The following is a 21,387-nucleotide window of genomic DNA, read 5'->3' as shown; positions in this document are numbered from 1 at the left end:
TTGATAATTTTTGAAAGATTTGTTCTTTGGTTTAAAAAAAAAGTAGCAGGGACTTGAAATCAAAGAAGAACCTTTGAATCACAGAACTTTGAACTTAGAAGGTACTTTCATGGTATTCTTACCTATTAATATCATTTTTAAGATGAAGAAAGTAAGACTTAAGGAAATATATGTAACCTGATTATCTTTTTCCCTGAGTCCTTTCCAAAGTACACAGAATGCCTTTTCTTAGGGGGCTTAGAACGCCTTTTCTTTCTAAGGCTTTCTTAGATTTTGTCATTCTGACAAAATCTCAAAGATGAAATTAATAAAAGCTGATTTATATATTGAGGTATTTCTTTACTATGAATTTCATCACCTTTTCTCTCTTTCTTTTCCTATGATTCCATTGAGGTCAAAGACAATTTTGTAAACATGTCGTTGTTGTTGCTGTTGAGTCCCTAAGTCGTATCCAATTCTTTGCAACCCCATGGACTGCAGCACACCAGGCCTCCCTGTCCCTTACCATCTCCCTGAGTTTTCCCAAATTCATGTTCATTGAATTGGTGATGCCATCCAACCGTCTCATCTTCTGCTGCCCTCTTCTCCTTTTGCCTTCAATCTTTCCCAGCATCAGGGTCTTTTACAATGAGTCTGCTCTTTGCATCAGGTGGCCAAAGTATTACAGCTTGATTTCCCTTAGGATTCACTGGTTTAATCTCCTTGCTGTCCAAGGAACTCTCAGGAGTCTTCTCCAGCATCACAATTCTAAAGCATCACTTCTTCGGCACTCAGATTTCTTTATAGTCCAACTCTCACATCCATATATAACTACTGGAAAAATCATAGCTTTAACCAGATGGACTTTTGTTGGCAAAGTCATGCTTTTGCTTTTCAATAGACTGTTTATGTTTGTCATAGACTTCCTTCTAAGAATCAAGCATCTTCCGATTACATGGCTGCAGTCACCATCTGCAGTGATTTTGGAGCCCATTTATAAGCATCTTAGATAATAATTCTGTCCAGTATATCTACCCTTGGCAACTCATATTGTTTTCTAAATATCTTTTATTGACCCAAAGAGGGTTTTGCCTGTAACAAGCGTTTGAACTGTGGTTCTTAACCATAGTTTTATGTTAAAATCACCTGAAGCACTTTGAAAATCCTGGTGCTTATCCTTCCCTGCAGACCAACTTAGGTATCAGAATTTTATAAATCTCCCTTGATAAAAATAAAGTACAAAAAAAGATCAAGAGTCACTGCAATGTATCCCAATTTATTAAAAAATTCTTCTACCTTTTGAGGAACAACACAGAGTTACTGTCTACCATGTATCTTACCTACAAAAACAAGTTTTCACTTACAAAACATTTTAAACTAATAGGCTGAGAATAGATTGAACATTCTTCTTATGCAATCCCTACATATTTTTTTAAATGTTCATTTGCATTTATTTTATTCATTTACGAATTTAGCTGTGCTGGATCTTAATTGCAGCACATGGGATCTTTGATCTTACCTGCAGCATGTGGGACATAGTTCCCAGGTTAGGAATTGAACCCTGGTCCCCTGCACTGGGAGAAGTCTTAGCCCCTGGACCACTAGGGAAGTCCTCTAATCCCTACATATTTTATCGGAAATTATTTTCAAACTGCCAAAACAGTTTTTACCCAAGTTATTTTGACCCAAGTCTGTAGAGTAATACTGATCAGATCTGGGATAGTAGTTGATTTCAATGCAAAAAGAAAGATAACTCTAGAGTCTGCCTCCATATCACACATTTTCATGCTAATTAACCACCTATCAGTGTAACTTTGGGTCACTTTGACTCCCAAAGACACGCCTCAGAATTTTAATTTGTCCATTCATAACCTGAATATCATTGGGGAACATAGTTTGCTCTTGTTTATCAATATGCCCAAGCCAAATGGTACATTTTTGTTTATGTTTAGTTCAAACCCTGCTGTCTCAGCATATGTCCCATAATCAAATGGTGCCCACACAGTCTCATAGGTAAATAGAAATCCCTGGGTGTTCGCTGCACATGAAATCATTCACTTCAAGGTATTCATTTCCTGATCCATGAATCTCTAACAATGAGCAGGTTTGAGTTTATCAGCAGGCAGCCTTGCCAACGGGTCTGCAAGAATTACCAAATGGACCAGCAGACAATTCAGGAACACCTGCCTGATGCTTCTGTTGTTGGTTGCTTTCCCAAATCAACTATTTCAGAAGAGGAAGTATGAGCTACAGTTAGATCTCAAGATTTGACACGGTTGCTGAATTGTAATTGAAAGCCATATGCCTACTCAATTTGAGGGGAAAACTGTGTTGTACTGAGTTATAGATTGCTGGTTTTGCCCTAGTTTCCAGAGAGGTAGTAAACCATATTCACTATAACATGTCCATTAGTTTCTTTGAGAATCTCTGGATGGCTTTTAAGAGCTACTCTTTAAGTGTAACAACTGTCTCTCTCTTAAGGCAAAATTTAACATCTATTTTTGAAATTAACTGTTTAAACTAAATTATACCTAGAATCTTAAACTTGAGGGTTGACTCAAGGGACAGTTGGGCTAGACTTATACTAGAGATAAGAAATTCCAAGCAGGCAGCATATCAAAGTGGTATAAAGGAATGTTCTTTTATACCTATGTCTTTGATCCACTGTAGTCCGTGTATCCAAAGAAAGGACTGCCTCCATGTAAGTCTAAGATATAACTGCTTTCTAATTCTTGGAAATATAGATTGCTTAGCACACCTTCAACCACCACTCCCCCAAACAAATTTAGTTGTGACCACATGTTTAGTGATGTCTCTGTGGAAGATACAGTATTCAAATTGCAAATGTTTGCTTTCCAGTACTTCCCAAGGGTTTTTTTTTTTTTTTTTAAGGAGGTCATATGACTACTTCTAGACAGTGAAGTGAAAGAAATGGATGCATATCACTTCTGACCTAGACAGCTGAGAACAAGTTTGTGACCTCCATCACTCCCTACTTCTGCCACAGTAGTCTAGGAAGACACATGCTCTAGAAGGCAGATTCACAGATGGAAGAGAACTCTCCGACCCACATCAGAGCGTGACCTTGGGGAGAGGAAATCTTGCTGTGTTATTGCCACTCTAAGTTTTGTATTATGTTAACTAATGTTAATTATCAGGATTATTGCAATCTTCCTGTCTCAAGAAATAATATCAGCTATATAATTTATTATTTTAAAATTTTTGCTGGAAAAAAATGGACATGTTTAATCCTCTAGCCAATGAAACTGGAGCCTCATGATGGGGCTCACCTTTCACTTCTTTTTAGTGTATAAAGCAGGGAGAAGAGTCAATATTTTCAAACAGCCTAACTGAAATCCAGAAAATATCACTGAATTCTTTGAATTCCACAGACAGTATCAGACACACAGTAGATGCTCAATAAAAGTCCAAGGAGAAGATGGATAGATGGACAAAAAGTATTCACATCTCTAGGAAATCTCTAGTGAAACCAAATTTATTTTTCAAAGACTAAAAACCCCTAGACATTGAGTACTTGAGGGTTTCTTTTTTCAAATACCCACTGCTTGTTGATTTAAAATAAATTCCAACAAATAGAACTAACCCGAACAATTTTAGGTGCAAAGACATCTTGAGTCATTTAAAATCTTAACTATTTCACTTTGAATTCCTCTGGAACCCCCCATGATAAATTTTGAGATTAAAATTTTTTTTTAAAAAAGGATAATTTTTAGAGAACAGCATTCAAGGTACAAGGATGGAAGGTGAAGAAAGAACATGTGGGAGATCAGAGAATTTGGCCTTCAAATATTGATGTTTAATTTACTTCTACAAGTTTGATAAGTTAAACTCACTATATTCCAGGCTTCTCTTTTGTAAAGAGGAATAATGAAACTTTATTTGGAGGTTTGTGTTGAAATTAGACAAATAAGAATAAAATCCTTCGTCCTTAATAGGAAAATTATATAGTAAACATTACTATGTCTCTCTCATATCAGTTATAATGGGTAGTAGAACTTTAAGTTTTGTTGTATTTAATTTTGTTTTGTTATTTTTTCCCATACTATTGGTCAGAGCTGCTTTCTTAGGAGTTTCCCAGGTGGCTCATTGAATCTGCCTGCTGAGCAGGAGACCTGAGTTTGATCCCTGCGTAAGGAAGACCACCTGGAAGAAAAAATAGCAACCCACTCCAATATTCCTACCTTAGAAATCCCATGGACAGAGGAGCCTGGTAAGCTACAGTCCATGGTGTTGCAGAATTGGACAAGACTTAGCAAATAAACAACAACAGCTTTTGTTTTATTTTCTCCCAAAGTGTCTACCTAGTACATTGGGAGAAAGTTCATCTTCTCGCTCTTCTACCTCCAACTCTAGCTGTGATAAAGAGCATTGTCTCTGTTACCTTTATCCCAGAGATGGCACACTTAGTAATAAAGAAATTATCTCTTTTCAATGATCATGTCCAGAAATGCAATCTTTCATCATTTTCACATGGATTGTATCTACCATTGGACAATTGTAACTCAGTATTGCCTGGATTAGATCATCTTTGACTACTTAGTGAAGTTATGCTACAATTTTGTCCAAATTTAAATGAACTTGAGAATTCTCTCAACTATAGGAGAATTTAGTATATACAAAGATTGGACAAAGAATCTGATTCGTGTTCAACAGTCCATCAACCAGATACGTCTGCCATCTTAATTTCCAGGTGGCAATGGCTAATGTCTCCCAAAACTTCGGAAAGAGCCTTTATGCTGACAATGCTGATAGAGATAGCTGAGAAAGCATGCATTTTTATGAAAAGGGTGTGGTCTCTAGCTATTTCCAAAATCATATATTTTCAAAGTGCCAGAATGCTTGATTTCTTGAAAAGATGGAGAGAGGACTCTCATGCCTGACTCTACAAAAAAATTAACCATCTTTTCTGGGAAATTGTTGTTGGTAGAAGAGTCTCAGAGTCCACCAATAAGATAACTAACAGTTTTTAGCCTTCTCCCTCTACTGATCCAACATCCATTGGGTTATTTAAAAAACAAGGTTGTTCCAGGGAAACTTTTACTTCTGCTTTATTGACTATGCCAAAGTCTTTGTGTGGATCACAACAAACTGTGGAAAGTTCTTAAAGAGTTGGGAATACTAGACCGCCTAACTGCCTCCTGAGAAATCTGTATGCAGGTCAAGAAGCAACAGTTAGAACTGGACATGGAACAACAGACTGGTTCCAAATTGAGAAAGGACTACATCAAGGCTGTATATTCTCACCCTTCTTATTTAACTAATACATAAAGTACATTATGTGAAATGTTGAACTGGATGAAGTACAAGCTGGAATAAATACTGCTGGGAGAAATATCAATAACCTCAGATATACAGATGATACCACCCTTATGGCAGAAAGTGAAGAGAAACTCAAAAGCTTCTTTATGAAAGTGAAAGAGGAGAGTGCGAAATTTGGCTTAAAACTCAACATTCAAAAAATGAAGATCCTAGCATCTGATTCCATCACTTCATGGCAAATAGATGGTGAAACAACGGAAACCATGACAGATTTTATTTTCTTGGGCTCCAAAATTACTGCAGTTGGTGATTGTAGCCATGAAATTAAAAGACACTCGCTTCTTTGAAGAAAAGCTATGACAAACCTAGACAGAATATTAAAAAGCAGGAACATTTCTTTGCCAACAAACGTCCATAGAGTCAAACCTATGGTTTTTCCAGTAGTCACATATGGATGTGAGAGTTGGACCATAAAGAAAGCTGAGTGCCAAAAAATTGATGCTTTTGAACTGTGGCATTGGAGAATTCTCTTGAGAGTCCTTTAGACTGCAAAGAGATCAACCCAGTCAATCCTAAAGGAAATTAGTCCTGAATATTCATTGGAAAGACTGATGCTGAAGCTGAAGCTCCAGTACTTCGGTCACCTGATGCAAAGAATTGACTCATTGGAAAAAAACCCTGATGCTGGGAAAGATTGGACACAAGAGGAGAAGGGGGCAACAGAGGATGAGATTTTTGGATGGCATCACTGACTCAATGGACATGAGTTTGAGCGAGCTCCAGTAGCTGGTGTTGGACAGGGAAGCATGGTGTGATGCAGTCCATGGGGTTGCAAACAGTCGGACACGACTGAGCAACTAAACTGACTAATACCACTCTGGATCCAAGACTTGATCTTTTGCATCAGGGTAGTCAGCTGAGGGACAAAAGGTAGTTGAAATCCAGCTGCTGCCTTCTAATGAGTGGTGAGCCTGTGATCACAGGTCCTCCATCTGGAAGGGTGAAATTCACTTGCAAAAAGCCCCATGCAGGCTACCAATGGTTGATAATCTTGCTCAGCAGGTAGAAAAGCTTTTGTTTAGGTGCCTTGTATCAGGCTTAGTAATGTTTACTAGATAATTGTTCTGAGAGAAAAGAAGGAAGTTACAATACACATGAAGCATGACTGAGCTAGAATTTTCAGTAAATAGTTAAAGGATACCAGTATCTGCAGAAAGCAGAGGTGTAATTTTATAGGACAAGGCATTCTCTCCTACATACTTCATTCTCTTGGAATTCAAATAGTTCCATTTTAAGTAATTAACAAAGCTTATAGCAAACTGTCTAATAGGCCTTACAATCTTTTCCTGAAAAGATCAGTGAAAAGTTGTCCACATCTAGATAATTTTCAAATCTTGTATTGAAAAATGTCTACTAAATACTTCAGCCTTTTCCTTACAAAATTAATTAGTTTTGCTTTTCTCTCAGAGATATATTACACATAGTCAAGACCTTTATTTTTTATTGGAAATATTTCTAAACATTATTTACACAGACAAATACAGATTTTGTGCATTCCTTTTCTTCCCTAAAAATGTTTTATATATTATATGATTTTTGATAAAATTACTTAGTTAAAGCTGAGATTATGTATATTTATTTCTCAGTATCCCTGCTACCATTTTGACATGCTAGAGACCAAAATATAAAGCATTGCACTTTTTAAAATTCTTTCCCTAATCTATTTTTATTTTAAAGAATACACTCTATGCTTGCTATTCTGTTTTGCAAAGTGGGTCACATGCTTTTACCCCCAATAATTTTCAGACATTTTCTTACCTATGAAGTAGAATTTTGAAACATAGACTTGAGAGTTTTGATGTGAACACTTGTTATTTTTTAATCCCCAAATGCAACCTTGCTTTATATGAAATTTTATAACAACTGTATTTCTCAAAGACAGAATGTGTTTAAAGATTAAAAAATGTTGTTTTTTTTAAAAAAAAAAAAACAGATCAGGAAAACTGTTAGTGAAATCTATAATTATTATGGTTTATTGAACAAACTGCTTGCACTTTCTTATCTTCATTTTATTTTAAAATAGTTTTAGATTTTTTTTAAGAAATAGATGGAAACCTAAAAGCAGGTTCAGATTCATTTTCCCTTCTAGAACTATTTATCTAAAACTTGCTATAAAATATAATACAAAAAAATTATAGCAAAAACAACTCATTTGCAATTATTTTTCCCATTAAATCCCTATCATGTGTCACAGTTCTTTTCTTCCTTCTATCTCTTAGAATATAATATTTAATTAATAAGCATGTGTTTGGGTCTTATTTTATACTTAGACTTAGTTTCTCTCCTTCTTACTTCTCTAAACACCTATCCATCTAGATATGACAGATGGATCACATTCTTAAACACTAAAATTAGTAATACTTGGTTTAAATAGTTTAATATGACCTCCTCAGAACCTAGAGAGTGGAAGAGGATAAACAGTGATGTTTTTCTACTCTTTAGATTTAATAAAGAGAGTCTAGAAGTAGACAAGTTTCAAAACGAATAACCTGAGGATATTTTCAGATTCAATTTATAGTTGCAACATATTCAGACAAGTTAGAGGTTATTCTAACATGTGGATACTTTGGTGAACTGAACCTCAAAAACTCGAGAGCTCTGCCCATCTATAAGGTAGTCTCCCTAGGACATTTTATTTTTAACTGTTATCTCTTTGAAGTCACATACTTGATTTTTCTAAATTTGGAGAAGCACCCTAAAGTTGAACTGTTCCCCTTACATTTCCCCAGTGAAAAGTCAATTATTAATGTAGCTCTTGAAGACTATTTTTGATGTTTTAAAAACTTTCAAGGAAAAGAGAAAACAAGCAAACAAATTGAAAGTTTCCACTTACATTGAGATGGATATCTTCATAATTAACAGAACAAATCTCAGTTTCTTTCTACTAATGGTTTGAATTAAATCTGTGTTTTTGTGGAATGTATCCAAATATATTTGCTATAAGAGATGTCTCTACCATTTCAGAATACCTTGAATTTTTGTACATGTAGCATCTATTTACATATTGTGTCTTTATAATCTAACTGTAATACAATTTGATTGCATCAAATCTCTATGTTTTCTTGAATAAAAGACTATATATTGTTTTAATCACCATCATAAACAAAATGGTGGATATTGAAATGGAATTTTATTAGTTTTTAAAACTTCTCAAGATTGTCTTCACTTTTCAAAACTTCAAGACTCAGAAAGAGTAGGAGCCAAAAATAAACAAAAACAAAAATTAAAAATATTGAAGTTCCTGACCTGGCCATATACCAAGTTGTTAATATATTAAATAATTACTTCATGTGTTAGAGTGGCTCAATTGTGTCCAACTTTTTTGTGATCCCCATGGACGGTAGTCTACAGAATCTTCTGTCCTTTGGATACTCCAGGCAAAAATACTGGAATGGTTGATCATTTCCTCCTCTGCGAGACCTTCCAGACCCAGGGATCAAAACTGGGTCTCCACCATTGCAGGCAAATTCTTTACCGTCTGAATTCCCAGGAAAACCCTAGGATATCTACTTAAGGGAATTATAAATCTCCATTGCTCAGCCACCAGGAGGAGCAATCCTAGCCCAAGACCAGGGGCTGTGGCCGGGAAAAGCAACCCCACGTCCAAGGACTGGTGGCTGTGCAGGCACAGGGGGGCCTAGAGGAGCCATCCCACATTGAAGGTCAGGAAGGGCGGCGGGAGGAGATAACCCCCATCCAAGGTAAGGACCAGCGGCTGTGCTTTGCTGGAGCAGCCGTGAAGAGATACCCCAGGCCCAAGGTAAGAGAAACCCAAGTAAAATGGTAGGTGTTGCAAGAGGGCATCAGAGGGCAGACACACTGAAACCATACTCACAGAAAACTGGTCAATCTAATCACACTAGGACCACAGCCTTGTCTAACTCAATGACACTAAGCCATGCCCGCGGGGCAATCCAAGACGGGTGGGTTATGGTGAAGAGGTCTGATAGAATGTGGTCCATTGGAGAAGGGAATGGCAAACCACTTCAGTATTCTTGCCTTGAGAAACCCATGAACAGTATTAAAAGGGAAAACGATAGGATACTGAAAGAGGTACTCCCCAGGTCAGTGGGTGCCTAATATGCTACTGGAGGTCAGTGGAGAAATAACTCCAAAAGAATGAAGGGATGGGAGGGAGGGAAAGATGGCGGAGGAATAGGACGGGAAGATCACGTTCTCCCTCACAAATTCCTCAAAAGAACATTTCAACGCCGAGCAAACTCCGCAAAACAACTTCTGTAGGCTGGCAGAGGACATCAGGCAACCAGAAAAGCAGACCATTGTCTTCAAAATCAGGTAGGAAAAAATATAAAAGACGAAAAAGGAGACAAAGGAGGTGGGGAGGGAGCTCCGTCCCGGGAAGGGAAGCCCGTCCCGGGAAGGGAATTTTAAGAAGAGAGGTTTCCAAACACCAGGAAACACTCTCCCTGCCGAGTCTGTGGCGAGCCTTGGAAACACAGAGGGCAACATAACAGGAAGGAAAAATAGATAAATAATTAAAACCAAGAGATTACAAGCCCACCAGTAACTCCCCCAGCGGAAAAGCAGCACAGACGCCTGCATCCGCCATTGGGAAGTGGGGGCAGGGCAGGGACGCGCGGGAGGCGCGGGCTGCAGAGCTTTGCAAGAATCGGGCACGAACGCCCCACGCTCCACCAGAACGATCTAACTTGGGCTAGCAAACCAGACTGTGGGATAGCTACCACGCGAAAAGCTCGAACATAAGACACCGCCAGGACCGAGCACAGAACAAAGGACGGAGCGGAAAAAGCCGGCTGCAGACCATTCCCCGCCGGGGACAGGCAGCCAGAGCCGTAAGGACTGGAAAGGGGCAATTGCAGACCCGGAGAGACTTTACTTACCTAACTGCAAGCAGGCTCCTTTGCTAAGACTTCTGGGGGTGCTGGACAGTCACAGTCTACCTCACGGGGTGCGCCAGCGGTCCACCCAGAGAGCTGAGCGGCAGCGGCGGAAAAGGTGACAAGCCGCGGCGACTGCGCTCGCCAAACTCCTGAGCTACTCGGACCTGGGAAGGGCACAAAGCGCAGTCCCAGCCGCATTTGTGCCTCTGAGGGCTGCCTGAGGGCCGAACCTGAGCGGCTTGGACCGGGGAAGTGCACGCAGCCTAGGGCCGGCCCCAGACGGTTCCCGGCTGAGCAGCGTAGAGCCGAGCGGTTTGTGCGCCGCGAGGAAGGACAGGTCAAGCGGGGCAGAGATACTGTGTGCACACGACAGTGCTATTTGTTTGCAGCATCCCCCCTCCCCACAGCGCGACTGAACTAGTGAGCCTAAAAACCAGCAAACAGAAGAAGTTAAACAGAGGGAACCACCTTGGAAGTGAGCCCACACGGCCCATAACATCAGAGAAGAGCCAGATATATTTTTAATTTTTTAATATTTTAAAAATCATTCTTTTTTTTTTTTTTTTGCCTTTTGCTTTTTTTTTTCCGAGCTTTTTTTAAATTGTTAAATCTTCTATTTCTCCTCTAATTTTTATTTCTATAACCTAGTATTACTATTTTAAAAAAAAAAAAAAGACTTTTTTTTTTTTAAGGCAAACACCATATATACTCTTTGGATGGTTGTTGGTGTTTTGTTTTGTTTTTTTGTTTGTTTGTTTTTAATAATTCTTTTTTTTCTTTCTTCCTTTTTCCTTCTGCTTTTCTTTAATATTGTATCTTTGAAAATCCAACCTCTACTCCAGATTTTTAATCTTTGTTGTCAATTTTGTACATTTAAAAACCCAAACTTCACTACCCAAGTTTACCTGAGAGCGAGATTACTGGCTTGTCCACTCTCTCCTCCTCTGGCCTCTCTTTTTTCTCCACCAGGTGGCCTCTGTCTCTTTTCTCCCCCATCTCTTCTCTATCCAACTCTGTGAATCTCTGAGTGTTCCAGACGGTAGAGAACACCTAAGGAACTGGTTACTGGCAGGATTTGTCTCTCTCCTACTCATTCCTCACTCTTATCCCCCTGGTCACCTCTGTCTACTTCCTCCCTCTCCTCTTCCCCGTATAACTCTGTAAATACCTCTGAGCGGTCCAGACTATAGAGCGCACATAAGGAAGTGACTACTGGCTAGCTTGCTCTCTCCTCTCTTGATCTCACCACATCTCATTCCAGTTACCTCTAACTACCCCCTCCATCTTCTCTTCTCCTTGTAACTCAGTGAACCTCTCTGAGTGTCCCTCAAGGTGGAGAAACTTTTCATCTTTAACCTAGATGTTTTATCATCGGTGCTGTATAGATGGAGAAGTCTAGAGGCTACTGTGAAAATAAAACTGAAAACCAGAAGCAGGAAGCTTAAACCCAAAGCCTGAAAACATTAGAGAACTCTTGAATTCAGGGAACATTAAGCAATAGGAGCTCATCAAAAGCCTTCATACCTACACTGAAACCAAGCTCCACCCAAGGGCCAACAAGTTCCAAAACAAGACATACCACGCAAATTCTCCAGCAACACAGGAACACTCCCTGAGCCTCAATATACAGGCAGCTCAAAATTATCCCAATACCTTTGATGTCTCATAACCCATTACGGGTCACTCCACTGCACTCCAGAGAGAAGAAACCCAGCTCCACCCACCAAAACTCCAACACAAGCCTCCCTAACCAGAAAACCTTGACAAGCCACTGATAGAACCCCACCCAAAGTGAGGAAGCTCCATAATAAAGAGAACTCCACAAATTATCAGAATATAAAAAGGCCACCCCAAACACAGCAATATAACCAAGATGAAGAGACAGAGGAATACTCAGCAGGTAAAGGAACAGGAGAGTTGCCCACCAAATCAAACAAAGAGGAAGAAGTAGGGAATCTACCGGAGAAGGAATTCCGAATATTGATAGTGAAAATGATCCAAAATCTTGAAATCAAAATGGAAACACAGATAAATAGCCTAGAGACAAGGATCGAGAAGATGCAAGAAAGGTTTAACAAGGACCTAGAAGAAATAAAAAAGAGTCAAAATATAATGAATACCACAATAAATGAGATCAGAAACACTCTGGAGGCAACAAATAGTAGAATAACAGAGGCAGAAGATAGGATTAGTGAAATAGAAGATAGAATGGTAGAAATAAATGAATCAGAGAGGAAACAAGAAAAACGAATTAAAAGAAACGAGGACAATCTCAGAGACCTCCAGGACAATATGAAACGCTCCAACATTCGAATTATAGGAGTCCCAGAAGAAGAAGACAGAAAGAAAGACCATGAGAAAATCCTTGAGGAGATAATAGTTGAAAACTTCCCTAAAATGGGGAAGGAAGTAACCACCCAAGTCCAAGAAACACAGAGAGTCCCAAATAGGATAAACCCAAGGCGAAACACCCCAAGACACATATTAATCAAATTAACAAAGATCAAACACAAAGAACAAATATTAAAAGCAGCAAGGGAAAACAACAAATAACACACAAGGGGATTCCCATAAGGATAACAGCTGATCTGTCAATAGAAACTCTTCAGGCCAGGAGGGAATGGCAAGACATACTTAAAGTGATGAAAGACAATAACCTACAGCCCAGATTACTGTACCCAGCAAGGATCTCATTCAAATACGAAGGAGAAATCAAAGCTTTACAGACAAGCAAAAGCTGAGAGAATTCAGCACCACCAAACCAGCTCTCCAACAAATTCTAAAGGATATCCTCTAGACAGGAAACACGAAAGGGTGTATAAACCCGAACCCAAAACAATAAAGTAAATGGCAACGGGATCATACTTATCAATAATTACCTTAAACGTAAATGGGTTGAACGCCCCAACCAAAAAGACAAAGACTGGCCGAATGGATACAAAACAAGACCCCTCTATATGCTGCTTACAAGAGACCCACCTCAAAACAAGGGACACATACAGACTGAAAGTGAAGGGCTGGAAAAGATATACCACGCAAATAGAGACCAAAAGAAAGCAGGAGTGGCAATACTCATATCCGATAAAATAGACTTTAAAACAAAGGCTGTGAAAAGAGACAAAGAAGGCCACTACATAATGATCAAAGGAACAATCCAAGAAGAAGATATAACAATTATAAATATATATGCACCCAATATAGGAGCACCACAATATGTAAGACAAATGCTAACAAGTATGAAGGGGAAATCAACAATAACACAATAATAGTGGGAGACTTTAATACCCCACTCACACCTATGGACAGATCAACTAAACAGAAAATTAACAAAGAAACGCAAACTTTAAATGATACATTAGATCAGTTAGACCTAATTGATATCTATAGGACATTTCACCCCAAAACAACGAATTTCACCTTTTTTCAAGTGCTCATGGAACCTTCTCCAGGATAGATCACATCCTGGGCCATAAATCTAAACTTGATAAATTCAAGAAAATCGAAATCATTCCAAGCATCTTTTCTGACCATAATGCATTAAGATTAGATCTCAATTACAGGAGAAAAACTATTAAAAATTCCAACATATGGAGGTTGAACAACACACTTCTGAATAACCAACAAATCACAGAAGAAATCAAAAAGAAATCAAAATATGCATAGAAACTAATGAAAATGAAAACACAACAACCCAAAACCTGTGGGACACTATAAAAGCAGTGCTAAGAGGAAAGTTCATAGCAATACAGGCATACCTCAAGAAACAAGAAAAAGTCAAATAAACAACCTAACTCTACAACTAAAGCAACTAGAAAAGGAAGAGTTGGAGAACCCCAGAGTTAGTAGAAGGAAAGAAATCTTAAAAATTAGGGCAGAAATAAATGCAAAGAAACAAAAGAGACCATAGCAAAAATCAACAAAGCCAAAAGCTGGTTCTTTGAAAGGATAAATAAAATTGACAAACCATTAGCCAGACTCATCAAGAAGCAAAGAGAGAAAAATCAAATCAATAAAATTAGAAATGAAAATGGAGAGATCACAACAGACAACACAGAAATACAAAGGATCATAAGAGACTACTATCAGCAGTTGTATGCCAATAAAATGGACAACGTGGAAGAAATGGACAAATTCTTAGAAAAGTACAATTTTCCAAAACTGAACCAGGAAGAAATAGAAAATCTTAACAGACCCATCACAAGCACGGAAATTGATACTGTAATCAGAAATCTTCCAGCAAACAAAAGCCCAGGTCCAGATGGCTTCACAGCTTAATTCTACCAAAAATTTCGAGAAGAGCTAACACCTATCCTCCTCAAACTCTTCCAGAAAATTGCAGAGGAAGGTAAACTTCCAAACTCATTCTATGAGGCCACCATCACCCTAATACCAAAACCTGACAAAGATGTCACAAAAAGAAAACTACAGGCCAATATCTCTGATGAACATAGATGCAAAAATCCTCAACAAAATTCTAGCAATCAGAATCCAACAACACATTAAAAGATCATACACCATGACCAAGTGGGCTTTATCCCAGGGATGCAAGGATTCTTCAATATCCGCAAATCAATCAATGTAATTCACCACATTAACAAATTGAAAAATAAAAACCATATGATTATCTCAATAGATGCAGAGAAGGCCTTTGACAAAATTCAACATCCATTTATGATAAAAACTCTCCAGAAAGCAGGAATAGAAGGAACATACCTCAACATAATAAAAGCTATCTATGACAAACCCACAGCAAACATTATCCTCAATGGTGAAAAATTGAAAGCATTTCCCTAAAGTCAGGAACAAGACAAGGGTGTCCACTTTCACCGCTACTATTCAACATAGTTCTGGAAGTTTTGGCCACAGCAATCAGAGCAGAAAAAGAAATAAAAGGAATCCAAATTGGAAAAGAAGAAGTAAACTCTCACTGTTTGCAGATGACATGATCCTCTACATGGAAAACCCTAAAGACTCCACCAGAAAATTACTAGAGCTCATCAATGAATATAGTAAAGTTGCAGGATATAAAATCAACACACAGAAATCCCTTGCATTCCTATACACGAATAATGAGAAAGTAGAAAAAGAAATTAAGGAAACAATTCCATTCACCATTGCAACGAAAAGAATAAAATACTTAGGAATATATCTACCTAAAGAAACTAAAGACCTATATATAGAAAACTATAAAACACTGATGAAAGAAATCAAAGAGGACACTAATAGATGGAGAAATATACCATGTTCATGGATTGGAAGAATCAATATAGTGAAAATGAGTATACTACCCAAAGCAATTTACAAATTCAATGCAATCCCTATCAAGCTACCAGCCACATTTTTCACAGAACTAGAACAAATAATTTCAAGATTTGTATGGAAATACAAAAACCTCGAATAGCCAAAGCAATCTTGAGAAAGAAGAATGGAACTGGAGGAATCAACTTGCCTGACTTCAGGCTCTACTACAAAGCCACAGTCATCAAGACAGTATGGTACTGGCACAAAGACAGACATATAGATCAATGGAACAAAATAGAAAGCCCAGAGATAAATCCACACACATATGGACACCTTATCTTTGACAAAGGAGGCAAGAATATACAATGGAGTAAAGACAATCTCTTTAACAAGTGGTGATGGGAAAACTGGTCAACCACTTGTAAAAGAATGAAACTAGATCACTTTCTAACACCACACACAAAAATAAACTCAAAATGGATTAAAGATCTAAATGTAAGACCAGAAACTATAAAACTCCTAGAGGAGAACATAGGCAAAACACTCTCAGACATAAATCACAGCAGGATCCTCTATGATCCACCTCCCAGAATTCTGGAAATAAAAGCAAAAATAAACAAATGGGATCTAATTAAAATTAAAAGCTTCTGCACAACAAAGGAAACTATAAGCAAGGTGAAAAGACAGCCTTCTGAATGGGAGAAAATAATAGCAAATGAAGCAACTGACAAACAACTAATCTCAAAAATATACAAGCAACTTCTGCAGCTCAACTCCAGAAAAATAAACGACCCAATCAAAAAATGGGCCAAAGAACTAAATAGACATTTCTCCAAAGAAGACATACGGATGGCTAACAAACACATGAAAAGATGCTCAACATCACTCATTATTAGAGAAATGCAAATCAAAACCACAATGAGGTACCACTTCACACCAGTCAGAATGGCTGCGATCCAAAAATCTGCAAGCAAGAAATGCTGGAGAGGGTGTGGAGAAAAGGGAACCCTCCTACACTGTTGGTGGGAATGCAAACTAGTACAGCCACTATGGAGAACAGTGTGGAGATTCCTTAAAAAATTGCAAATAGAACTACCTTATGACCCAGCAATCCCACTGCTGGGCATACACACCGAGGAAACCAGAATTGAAAGAGACACATGTACCCCAATGTTCATCGCAGCACTGTTTATAATAGCCAGGACATGGAAACAACCTAGATGTCCATCAGCAGATGAATGGATAAGAAAGCTGTGGTACATATACACAATGGAGTATTACTCAGCCGTTAAAAAGAATTCATTTGAATCAGTTCTGATGAGATGGATGAAACTGGAGCCGATTATACAGAGTGAAGTAAGCCAGAAAGAAAAACACCAATACAGTATACTAACACATATATATGGAATTTAGGAAGATGGCAATGACGACCCTGTATGCAAGACAGGGAAAGAGACACAGATGTGTATAACGGACTTTTGGACTCAGAGGGAGAGGGAGAGGGTGGGATGATTTGGGAGAATGACATTCTAACATGTATACTATCATGTGAATAGAATCGCCAGTCTATGTCTGACGCAGGATGCAGCATGCTTGGGGCTGGTGCATGGGGATGACCCAGAGGGATGTTGTGGGGAGGGAGGTGGGAGGGGGGTTCATGTTTGGGAATGCATGTAAGAATTAAAGATTTTAAAATTTAAAAAATAAAAAAAAAATAAAAAAAATAAAAAAAAAAAAAGAATGAAGGGATGGAGTCAAAACAAAAACAATACCCAGCCGTGGATGTAACTGGTGATAAAAGCAAGGTCCGATGCTGTAAAGAGCAATATTGCATAGAAACCTGGAATGTCAGGTCCATGAATCAAGGCAAATTGGAAGTGATCAAACAAGAGATGGCAAGAGTGAACATCAACATTCTAAGAATCAGCAAACTAAAATGGACTGGAATGGGTGAATTTAACTCAGATGACAATTGGATCTACTACTGCAGGCAGGAATCCCTCAGAAGAAATGGAGTCACCATCATGGTCAACAAAAGAGTCCAAAATGCAGTACTTGGATACAATCTCAAAAATGACAGAATGATCTCTGTTCGTTTCCAAGGCAAACCATCCAATATCACGGTAATCCAAGTCTATGCCCCAACCAGTAATGCTGAAGAAGCTGAAGGTGAACAGTTCTATAAGACCTACAAGACCTTTTAGAACTAACATCCCCAAAAATGTGCTTTTCATTATAGGGGACTGGAATGTAAAAGAAGGAAGTCAAGAAACACCTGGAGTAACAGGCAAATTTGGCCTTGGAATGCGGAATGAAGCAGGGCAAAGACTAATAGAGTTTTGCCAAGAAAATGCACTGGTCATAACAAACACCCTCTTCCAACAATACAAGAGAATACTCTACACATGGACATCACCAGATTGTCAACACCAAAATCAGACTGATTATATTCTCTGCAGCAAAAGACTGAGAAGCTCTATACAATCAACAAAAATAAGACCAGGATCTGACTGTGGCTCAGGTCTGAACTCCTTATTGCCAAATTCAGACTTAAATTGAAGAAAGTAGGGAAAACCGCTAGACCATTCAGTTATGACCTAAATCAAATCCCTTATGATTATACAGTGGAAGTGAGAAAAGATTTAAGGGCCTAGATCTGATAGACAGAGTGCCTGATGAACTATGGAATGAGCTTCGTGGCATTGTATAGGAGACAGGGATCAAGACCATCCCCATGGAAAAGAAATGCAAAAGCAAAATGGCTGTCTGGGGAGGCCTTACAAACAGCTGTAAAAAGAAGAGAGGTAAAAAGCAAAGGAGAAAAGGAAAGATATCAGCATTTGAATGCAGAGTTCCAGAGAATAGCAAGAAGAGATAAGAAAGTATTCTTCAACGATCAATGCAAACAAATAGAGGAAAAGAAGAGAATGGGAAAGACTAGAGATCTCTTCAAGAAAATTAGAGATGCAAAAGGAACATTTCATGCAAAGATGGGCTCGATAAAGGACAGAAACGGTATGGACCTAACAGAAGCAGAAGATATTAAGAAGAAGTGGCAAGAATACACAGAAGAACTGTACAGAAAAGATCTTCACGACTCAGATAATCATGATGGTGTGATCACTCATCTAGAGCCAGACATCCTGGAATGTGAAGTCAAGTGGGCCTTAGAAAGCATCACTACAAACAAAGCTAGTGGAGGTGATGGAATACCAGTTGAGCTGTTTCAAATCCTGAAACATGATACTGTGAAAGTGCTTCACTCAATATGCGAGCAAATTTGGAAAACTCAGCAGTGGCCACAGGACTGGAAAAAGTCAGTGTTCATTCCAATCCCAAAGAAAGGCAATGCCAAAGAATGCTAAACCTACTGCACAACTGCACTCATTTCACATGCTAGTAAAGTAATGCTCAAAATTCTCCAAGCCAGGCTTCAGCAACGCGTGAACTGTGAACTTCCTAATGTTCAAGTTGGTTTTAGAAAAGTAAGAGGAAGCAGAGATCAAATTGCCAACATCCGCTGGATCATGGAAAAAGCAAGCGAGTTCCAGAAAAACATCTATTTCTGCTTTATTGACTATGCCAAAGCCTTTGACTGTGTGGATTACAATAAACTGTGGAAAATTCTGAAAGAGATGGGAATACCAGACCACCTGACTTGCCTCTTGAGAAATCTGTATGCAGGTCAGGAAGCAACAGTAAGAACTGGACATGGAACACCAGACTGGCTCCAAATAGGAAAAGGAGTATGTCAAGGCTGTGTATTGTCATGCTGCTTATTTAAATCATATGCAGAGCACATCATGAGAAATGCTGGACTGGAAGAAACACAAGCTGGAATCCAGATTGCCGGGAGAAATATCAGTAACCTCAGATATGCAGATGACACCACTCTTATGGCAGAAAGTGAAGAGGAACTAAAAAGCCTCTTGATGAATGTGAAAGAGGAGAGCGAAAAATTTGGCTTAAAGCTCAACATTCAGAAAACGAAGATCTTGGCATCCGGTCCCATCACTTCATGGGAAATAGATGGGGAAACAGTGGAAACAGTGTCAGACTTTATTTTTTAGGGCTCCAAAATCACTGCAGATTGTTAGTACCGCCATGAAATTAAAAGATGCTTACTCCTTGGAAGAAAAGTTATGAGCAGCCTAGGTAGCATATTCAAAAGCAGAGACATTACTTTGCCGACTAAGGTCCGTCTAGTCAAGGCTATGGTTTTTCCAGTAGTCATGTATGGATGTGAGAGTTGGACTGTGAAGAAGGCTGAGAGCCAAAGAATTGATGCTTTTGAACTTTGGTGTTGGAGAAGACTCTTGAGAGTCCTGAACTGAATTGAACAACCAGGATGGCCTAGGTTTCATTTGCTATCTGAGTTGTTGAGTATATATAGTAGTATCCCAAGTCTTAGGATATGAGGCTTTCTTTGCCTCCAGCAGAGAGCATATTCATCTCAAATAGCATCAGGTTAGCATCTAAGTAGAGAAGCAGAAGTTCCTTAGTACCTAAAACAGAATTTAATTCAATGAATTTATTATGCAAGTGTTACATCTGAAACAAGCTTCATAGGCTGGAGCAAGAAAGCGAGAAAATACATTTCAGTTCAGTTCAGTCGCTCAGTCGTCTCCAACTCTTTGTAAGCCATGAATCACAGCACTCCAGGACTGTCTGCCACCAACACCCGGAATTCACTCAGACTCGAGTCCATCGAGTCAGTGATGCCATCCAGCCATCTCATCCTCGGTCTTCCCCTTCTCCTCCTGCCCCCAATCCCTCCCAGCATCAAAGTCTTTTCCAGTGAGTCTACACTTTGCATGAGGTGGCCAAAGTATTGGGGTTTCAGCTTTAGCATCATTCCTTCCAAAAGAAATCACAGGGTTGATCTCCTTCGGAATGGACTGGTTGATCTCCTTGCAGTCCAAGGGTCTCTCAAGAGTCTTCAACACCACAGTTGAAAAGCATCAATTATTCCGTGCTCAGCTTTCTTCACAGTCCAACTCTCGCATCCATACATGACCACTGGAAAAACCATAGCCTTGACTAGATGGACCTTTGTTGGCAAAGTAATGTCTCTGCTTTTCAACATGCTATCTAGGTGGGTCATAACTTTTCTTTGAAACATAAAAGTGAACAATACACCTGAGAATTAGCCAGCCCAGGACTTTTACAAACATGTGACTCAATGGAGCTCTAGGCTTCAGATAACAGTGTGGGTTTTAGGTTGGCTCAGTTCTATCCTAAAAGAGGTTCCTTCTTTTTCTATCAACCAGGGTTAAGAAGGGAGAGGGAAGTATCCAAGCTATAATCTCAATCTCTTTCTTGAAAAAGCACACATGAGAAAAACACTTATTCCTAGTAAAAGTAGTGCACTTGATTAGTAAACTAGGTTGCTCAGAAGAGACAGCCTAACCTCTCTTTCCAAAAGGTTCTCCCCACCGGTGATCCCTGGGCACACTGCCCCGACTATGTTTCAGCCACTTTCAGCCACTTTTACTGATGCATTTACACAGAATCTGCATTGTCTTTTATACAAATTCAATTTCCCTTAGTGTTATCCTATTCAGAAGACAAGTCTGGTTATAACTGAACTCCAATTATGGTTAGAAGTAAAAAACCTGTGCCACTTACAACTCAAGAAAGACAGAACATTCCTATGACAGTTGTAAATGTCTTGATACATTATAGGTCCTTTAAGAAGCTCATATTTTATGTAGAGAGAGGTAATGTTACTTCCTTCACACTGCAATCAGACAATTGGCAGTGGCCCTTTCAAAAGAACTTTTTTAGTTCATGTGACTATAGCAAAAACATCATAGGCTGGGTGGCTTTTAAACAATAGAAACTTGTTTCTCATTGAATTGAAAACTGGAATGTTCAAGAGCAAGGTGGTGACATATTCAGTGTCTCGTGAGTATGTACTTCCCAAACTGCAAATGGTCTTTTCACTATGTCCTCATGTAGTGGG

This window comes from Ovis aries, chromosome 23 (assembly GCF_016772045.2).
Source record: "Ovis aries strain OAR_USU_Benz2616 breed Rambouillet chromosome 23, ARS-UI_Ramb_v3.0, whole genome shotgun sequence".
NCBI classification, from domain to species: Eukaryota; Metazoa; Chordata; class Mammalia; order Artiodactyla; family Bovidae; genus Ovis; species Ovis aries.
Note: the sequence above shows the minus strand (reverse complement) of the source record.